At 39.9% G+C, this 8,458-nt stretch overlaps 1 long non-coding RNA gene across 1 annotated transcript; it reads left to right on the top strand.

Annotated features, from left to right (window-relative positions):
- Window positions 1-2,475: 2,475 nt before the first annotated feature.
- LOC122234959 lies at window positions 2,476-8,171 on the top strand. Its single transcript, XR_006212971.1, has 3 exons — window positions 2,476-2,610; window positions 6,772-6,994; window positions 8,067-8,171. It is a non-coding gene; the product is annotated as an uncharacterized LOC122234959 (long non-coding RNA).
- Window positions 8,172-8,458: the final 287 nt, after the last annotated feature.

Here is an 8,458-nt window from a genome sequence, read left to right as displayed (position 1 = left end):
GAGAATCATATTCTGAGGTATTGGGGGTTAGGACTTCAACATAAATATTTGAGCAGCTCAATTCGGTCGATAACAGTGTCCTCTCCCTTTTATTTAAGTGTTTTGTGTCTATGCAATCAAAACAACATGACAAACTATATTAAGAATTTCTGTTATCAGAGGCAGAAAATACAATTCAAACAGCCTTTGGGAAAAAGAGAATTTATTTGGCTCAAGTAACTGACAAGTCAGGAGTATCACTATCTTTAGGCATGTCTGGATTAAGAACTATAATAATGTCATTTTATCTGTCATGGTCCTGGCAGGAAATAGACATCTCTATCCAGCTGGGTTTTAAAAAGAGGGCTAATTACAAAGATGGAAGCAGAACTTAGGAAAGCTATAAGGGATATTGATATATCAGAGTAAGTAATAGTGGGACATTGTTACCATCTCCAGGCCTGAAGGAGCAAACCAAGAGTGGTTACTGGAACCTTAAGGCAGAGAGTTGTATGGAGACGATTTCCTAACAGGACTTGTAGCCTCCAATAGAGGGACAGCCATCCTGAGAAAACCCCACAGAAAGGGACTGGTAAATAACCTAATGTCCCTGATCTCTTCATAGAACTCCCACCTAGAGTCAGTGGGGGAAGAGAGATTGATAGAATTAATTTAGTCATCCAGTAGTGAAGAGGAGAGAGAAGATCTGGGGGCAAGTGGAAAAAGGCAACACCACCATTAAGACTTGCTCTTGCTCTCTACCTTCTGTGTTGATGTCTTTCTAACAGGGTCTCAGCTCATCACCCTTACAGCTTTCAATCTGTAGAAAGAGAGCTTCTCTTGCCCAAGTTTTTCTAATAAAACCCCAGAATTTAATCTCACTGGCCTGGCTTTTATAACCAAACTCACCTCTATTTCTATCTGTACTTATGCCATCTCTAAATCAATCACTGTGGCCAAAGGACAACTAAGCAGGTCTTTATTACCTAAATATCCTTGGAGCTAGCAGAGTGGGGTCAATCCCATTGAAACACATAGTGTTAAATGGGAGAGAGTGACCCCCCCAAAGGCAAATTCAGGTGTTGTTAACAGAAGAAGGGAGAATACATAGAAGCTGACAGACAAAAACAGTGTACATACACTACATTACCCAGAATATTCATAGTTCAGTCCTTGGTAAATATGTAATGATTGATTGCATTTATTGGATACAGTATGTTTTGAGAACTATTCATTGTACATAGTTGTAACTGAATCAATGTTTACAAAATTTTTTTGGAATATAAATGTTAATAATCCATGGACAGAATTATTTTGCAATTGACTAGGAAATGTTTCTGAATATGGAGGATATTTTTCTACTCCAATCTTTATAGTGATCCTTATGGATACTAACTTATGATTATTAACTTCTTGTTTGTAGAAATCTATATTTATATCTCAAACACTGCCTCTTTCAGTGTTTTGAATTATTTTGTAAACCCTGTTTGTTTGCTTTCATTAGACCACAGTCTTGAGAATTTCTGGCCTGTTTACACACATCACCAAGTATATTTTTAGACTCATTTAGCAAGAGATCATCATGAGAGATGCAATAAACTGAAGTAAGATTAGTGAACAATTTAAATTTAACTGTTAAAGGTTTCTTTGTTCCTGCCCATTAAAGATGACTATCAATATTGCTAAGAGATGTTTATTAAACCGATAAAAATGAATATTGTCTTTTAAAAGTCAAGCTGCCTTTATCTGATCTCAAAGGTGTGCTTATAAAATTAATCATTCTGGTGTTTGCTTGTTATTCAAGCATAACTTTTCTTCTACCCACAGCCACTGGTTTTTTTGTTTAGCTCCATCAAGTTTTTGGCAGTAGTTCTGTCAATGTTTCTTTGGATAAGAAGCTCTGCCAGTAGGGCTCTTTTGCAAAGAGTGGGAGTGGGGAGTTGGACTGGGCTGACACTGAAAATCAAAGAATTTCCAAAGTATAAGAATCTCTGGGACGCCTGGGAAGCTTAGTCGGTTGAGAGACTGACTCTTGATATCAATTCAGGTCAGGATCTCACAGTTCATGAGTTTGAGTCCTGAGTCGGGCTCTGCACTGACAGTGTGGAGCCTGTTTGGGATTCTCTCTTTCTTCTTCTCTCTCTCTCTCTCTGCCCCTCCCCTGCTTATGCATACTCACTCTCTCATTCTCTCTCTAAATAAACATTTTTTTTTAAAAAATCCCTGTTTTTAAGGGTATAATTCCATTGAAAATTTCAAATAGGGAAACTTCCCCTGTCTGTCTCCTGTATTCTGGAGAGCAATTTCACTGTTTTATCCATGAATATTTATACAGTGGACAAGAGAAGCATGGTCCCCACCTTAATGGAGCTTAATCTCCAATGAGGGGGTACCCTAATGCATGGATGATGGGGTTTATCATGGTGTTTGCAGGTATCCATGTGTAAATGAGAGCAAGGGAGTACACCTGCTGTCCATTTATCTTTGCACAGAACATGCCATGGAGAATAGGAGAGAAAGCCTGAAGTTATGAAGGAGCCACTTTTAAAATCATCTGTGTCCAAAAGGCAAGCAGCAATGTAAAGAGATGCCCAAATCTCATGCATTCAATTGTGGAATAAATAACACACAGTAAGAGTGGAAGATTTAACTTCTTTCTCATCTCTTACATAGACATCTCATCAATCTGAATTCCTGCCTCTTCTATTAAGCCTTTCTGATCATTCCAACTCAGAATGATCTTATTTTCCCCTTTTTCTCAATTCCAGTAGTGCTTTGACTTAAATATATAGTCCCTCATAATAGTATCTGATTTTTACATGTCTCCCTATGTTCCTTGAGGGCAGGAGCCAGATTTCATGCTCTTTTATGTTCCCCATGGCCTGTAGTCTGGGGTAAAGCAAGAGCTATATAACCACTGGCTAAAAGACCAGGAATGCTTTGCTCAGGTTAATATTAAACTTAGTTTGTATTCTCAGGCCATAAACCACGCAGTAATTAGAGAGTTATTTGTGTAGAAGCAGCCTTGAATGTAACTGTAATGGAATAGATCCTGTCTGATAGTTGGATGAAATAGATCAGCCTAATAAAAAACTAATAAATTAGGTCAAAACTGACCCAGAGAACATCAACTCTGGAAGAGTTTGTACAAAAAATAATTTGTTGTACAGCTCCTCATTTTACAGAAAGGAAACCAAGGCCCTTCGATGTTGTGGCTTGCTTGAGGTCACCCTGAATTAGGGATTGAACCCAGACCAGTAACTACAGTTCTTGACCAAGTTGTTGGGTAAAATGTCAGGTTGTATGTAAGTCAACGAGATGAACACTCAACCTGTGTTTGCCAAGTCATCATAATAGTAACTGCCATTTTTCAAACCACTTTTTAGTGTTTCTGGCACCATGTCAGGCACTTCCCATAGAGAATACATTACTTTATTTAATCTTCACAACCCACCAGAGGGAGATGCTGCATCAGTCAAGATTCCTTTTGAGAACAGAATCAGTAGGAGGCACAAATTTAAGAGATTTGGTGCAATTGGTTTATGTGATCATGGTGGCTGACAAGGAAAGTCCAAAATCTGTAGAGAAGAGTAGTCTGGGATTGAAGTTGCTGTCCACAGAATTTCTTCTTCTTCAAGGAAGCCTCAGCACTACTTTTAAGTTCTTTCAACTGATTGAAGCAGGCCTGTGAAGATTATCCAGGATAATCTCCCTTACTTAAAGTCAACTGATTATGGACTTTAATGACATCTGCAAAACACCTTCATAGCAACACCTAGAATAGTGATTGAATAATTGAAGACTTGTAACCTAGACAAGTTTACACAAAAAACTGATTATCACAGGTATAATTATTCTTAACTAGTTCCCCAAGTGACAGAGGTGGTTAGTGGCAGAGCCAAGTCCTCAGGCTTTTTCTGCCTATCTCTACAACCCATGCAGCCATACAGTGTGCAGTTTCTGAAAGCAAACCTGAACAAGTTCTCATACCACTCTGAGCCCCAGATTGTTTCCTCTGTGAAATAAGGAAAATCACATCCCTGGCACAGAGTTGATATGTGAATTAAATGAGAAAAAGTGAGGTGTTAGCACATAGTAAAGATCACACACATAAACACACACACACACACACACACACACACACACACAAGCTGTGTTCCCATTCATTCCACAATCAATGCCTCAAGATGGGCTCTGGCTCAGGTGCAGGTTTCTTTCTGAAATATTACACAAACACTGCAATTTCAAGGAGCATAGCTATGACCTCCATGAATCCTTGGGCATTCTTTCTGATTCACTCCATCTCTCTTGCCTGCTTTGACTCCTCTCTGCTGGAAGATTAGTTTGCTTTCTTAACTGGATGAAAAAAGGACAAATTGGTTGATTCTGGCTCTTGCTCTTTTATGTTTGCTTCCACCTTGTCTGAATTCAGATCTCTCTTCTGAGAAAAAATATTTCTGCCTTTATGCAAAAATTGTAAGAAATAATCTCATGTGTGTGGACACTTTGTAAGCAAGTTCCCCAAAGTCACTGTTCTACTACTTCCTGGTATGTTAGAAGTTGTCTGCAAGGAGGATTATATCTGTTGGAATTCTTTTGTCCCCCATGACTTGGGTAGGGCAAAAAGGGAATTGATTACCCCTGCTGTATCCTCAAGATAACAGCAATCACAACCTGAGGTCCACTAACCAAGTGGCACCACCTGATATTTTGCAGTTTATTTGCCCAAAGTTAAAACCAGCAATTTTAGAAGACCTTCATGGCCTTGACCAAATGCCATAACTGGACTTCATTTGACTAAACTTCACTAAATTAAAACATTTCTTCCTGCTAGAAAATCACAACTGCATGATTTTTTGTCCTACTAACCTATATTCTTTTGCGAGGAAGCAGGCATCGAATGCCTCACCTGCCTCAAACTGCTATCCTTGAATACATCTAATGATAGCATCTCTGCACCTCATGCAGCTGCAACTGAGAAAAATATCCTATGAGTCTCAAATATACTAGGTGTCTCCAACATGTGGTCTTAAATCTTTTTTTTTAACGTTTATTTATTTTTGAGACAGAGAGAGACAGAGCATGAACAGGGGAGGGTCAGAGAGAGAAGGAGACACAGAATCTGAAACAGGCTCCAGGCTCTGAGGTGTCAGCACAGAGCCCGACGCGGGGCTCGAACCCACAGACCGCGAGACCATGACCTGAGCTGAAGGCAGCCGCTTAACTGACTGAGCCACCCAGGTGCCCCCCAACATGTGGTCTTATAAACATGAACCTTTGTGCCATTTATCTTGTCCCCCTCTCCCATTCTATACTGTCACTATTCCAAACTTCTCCCTATGTCCCCCTACCCAAATCCTCCCTCCTTATACCTCACTGTCAGTGGATGACCTTACCAACTTCTTGCAGAGAACTTGAGGGCTAGCAGACAGAAACTCCTTCAACTTCCTGATTGATGACCTCCTGCTTTCCTACTAAAACTTTCCTTCCCTCTACTCTCAGAAGAAAGCATAATCCTACTTCTCTTATTCCAGGTGAATCCTTCAATCTAAATCTGCTCCCCCCACCCCTTCTCTATAATTTCCTTTCTGGACTTGTAGACTCTTTTTCACAAGGTCCTACCCAATAGCATTTAAAGAGATTCAAGTCTTGCCTATCAGAAAGGAAAGAAGGGAGGGAGGGAGAGACAAAAAAGAGAAGGAGGGAGGGGAGAGGGAGAAAGGGAAGCCACAAACTCCTCTAGCTGTTATGTTGTCTCCTATCCTCAGACAATCTTCTCAGGACAGTTGTCCTCATGTCCCCAGTTTTTCATTTTTCACTGTGAATACACTGCAATTTGCCTTTTGCCTCTACCATTTCATTGAATATGCTTTTGCTAAGGTTATCAGTGACTTCCCAATTGCCAAATCCAATGATTACTTTCCATTCCATATCAAATTTGATGGTTATGAGACATTTGACACTGTATCCTTGAAAAAATGCATCCTAATTTCCAGGACACCACACACTCCCAGTTTTCTTTTACCTCCTGACAGATTCTCATCAGAATCCTTTACTGACTTTCTCCTTCAACCTGCTCCCTAAGCTTCTGTCCTGGCTCTTGTTTTCTTCTCACTTTATACCTTCTTCCAATGATGTCCAGGCCTTACCAGAAACTTTAATAGTTTCTTTCGCCTTGTACCAGAGATGACTACAACATATCCAAGTTGCTGCAGCAGTGGCAGCAGCCCAGGGAATCTCTCTAGGAAACACCTTTCACCCATGGCTTAGAACCTTCTTCACTTTTTGGTTTCCATCCCATTTCCTGGAACAAGGATCCTTGCTCTCTGCTGAGCTTCTTTGCATGCATTACTTATTTAGATGATCAGGCTGGCTTTTGAGTCTACTGTAACAAGAACAAAATTATTAATGCATAAGTCCTTCCAACCTTTCTCCTCTTCCTGGCCTCTAAAACGATACTGACTTTGCAGGTTTCATTTGTTCTCCTTCCCCACCCTCCAGAGAAGCTCTTCCTTATCAGACTTATATTTGGGGATTTTGTGATGTAGAATAAGAGAAAGTGTGAAGGACATAGGAATAGGAAATGTGGGGGCTGGAAGTAGGAGAAGGTTTTTCAGGACATGGAGGAGGGTTGAAGGAGCAGTATGTGATGAGAGGGAAGCAAATGAGAAAGAGACAGGGATTTTAATAAGTACTGCTGTGGTCTTTTGGATTCATTCAAAATGTCTTTTAAAATGCAAGCAAATAAGATAACTTATATAATTTTGACAGTACTTTTTTGGTTTATGGCAGGTTTTCCTCGATGGTAATTCTGCTATGAGGACGGACCACAGGGTTTCCCAAGCATACCACTCTTCCCCACAAAGACTCTGAACCAAATTGTGGATTTCCCTTGGACACCACCCCACACCCCACACTTTGTCATTTGCCTTGAGGTCAGCCTATGTGAAGGAAAGATCCGAGTGCTCATCTGGTCTTACATCTGAGGCTCTGGGTTCTGAACCTGAATCTCCAGGTCAGTTCTTTCTCCTGAGCTCCAGACCAGTACATTGAACTGCTTACAAGACATTTTATCTAGACGTTTCACAGAACCCTCACAGTCAACCTGTCCCAAAGTTGCCTCTTTATCTTCGTCATCCCTTCTTCTTAACATCCCTTCTCTGTGTCCCTCAGTAAAGGACATCAACGTCCACTGAGTCTTCTGCTACAGAAGCCTTGGTGTCATCCTTCTCCTTGCTACACCTTCTTATTCAGATGGTCACCAATCCTCTTCTACTTCTTAAATATATTGACAAGCTGAGCCACTTGATGTTTCCCGAACTCGTGAAGTTTCTAAATTTTTCACATCATGTCACTGGCTACTCATTGTTTTTGCACTCGCAGTCTTTCCATTCCCTATCTCTGCTCATCTGTTAAACATTCACTGACGCTTAGACTTCATCTCTTCTTTGAAGCCTTCCTTGATTGTCCTAAGGGGACACAATCACCTTGTACTATCTTGAACTTAACAGTATTAAGGCAGTTGTCACAATGTATTATAATTATTTTATACTATCTCTTCTCCTAGACAATGAAATCCATGAGGAAAAACATTGTGTCTTATTGTTGAATCTCTAGCACCCAGCATGGTATCTGGTTTCTAGGAATTGCTCAAAAATCAAACATTTATTACTTATTTGAATGAGTGAACAGTAAATTTGTAAGGTAGTTAGGAATCCAAATTAAACAGAAGGTAGACTTCATGAAGTTAAATAATTTGCTCAGTGTTACATAGCTACTAAGTGAGAGAGCAGAGTTTGAACCTGGTCTGTTACTACAAAGTCCATGTCGGTTTTTACAACAATTGTACTAGCTCATAGCTGGTCGCTCTTCTCACACTTCAGAAGTTTATACATACATACACTTTCTCTGAAGTTTATACATACATATACTTTCTTCACTGAGAGTGATAATGTCTCTTTATGGTGACATTTTAGGGCATTCAATCATTCTGTTTTCATTACATATTTTTATGCTCATCTTTGAAGTTCCCCCCCCCAATCAAGCTTTTAATGCCTTTTCTTCTACATTTATTTTACAAACCCTAGGTGGTGATATTGGTGGAAAGTAGGTCAGAGTTGGAATCCCCTAGCTCCATCCATCGTCATTTTTGGAAGTCCAGTCATCAATACCAAGGGTAACCTGAAGCAAAGGTAACTAGAAGAGTTTATTCTGAAAAAAATTAAGGGACATAGTAGAACCAATTTTGGGAGAGAGGGTGGATTTAGTGTTCAATAAAACCTCACTATTACTCAACAAGGATATTTCTGTGGATTTCTCAAAAGCAGCCACCACCAATGCCCAGTGAATATTTTTCTTGTATTCATTTCTGAATCTGTATTCTACTCATCTTCTGTAATTGCTACCTATGGCAATGTGGCATGTAATGTCTGGACATGTTATCTCAGAAAGAAAGCAGAAACAGTTGGCAGTCCACACT

The sequence above is a fragment of the Panthera tigris genome, chromosome F2, assembly GCF_018350195.1.
Source record: "Panthera tigris isolate Pti1 chromosome F2, P.tigris_Pti1_mat1.1, whole genome shotgun sequence".
Classification (NCBI taxonomy): Eukaryota; Metazoa; Chordata; class Mammalia; order Carnivora; family Felidae; genus Panthera; species Panthera tigris.
The sequence above is the reverse complement of the archived record's forward strand: the minus strand, read 5'-3'. Positions and strand labels throughout refer to the sequence as shown.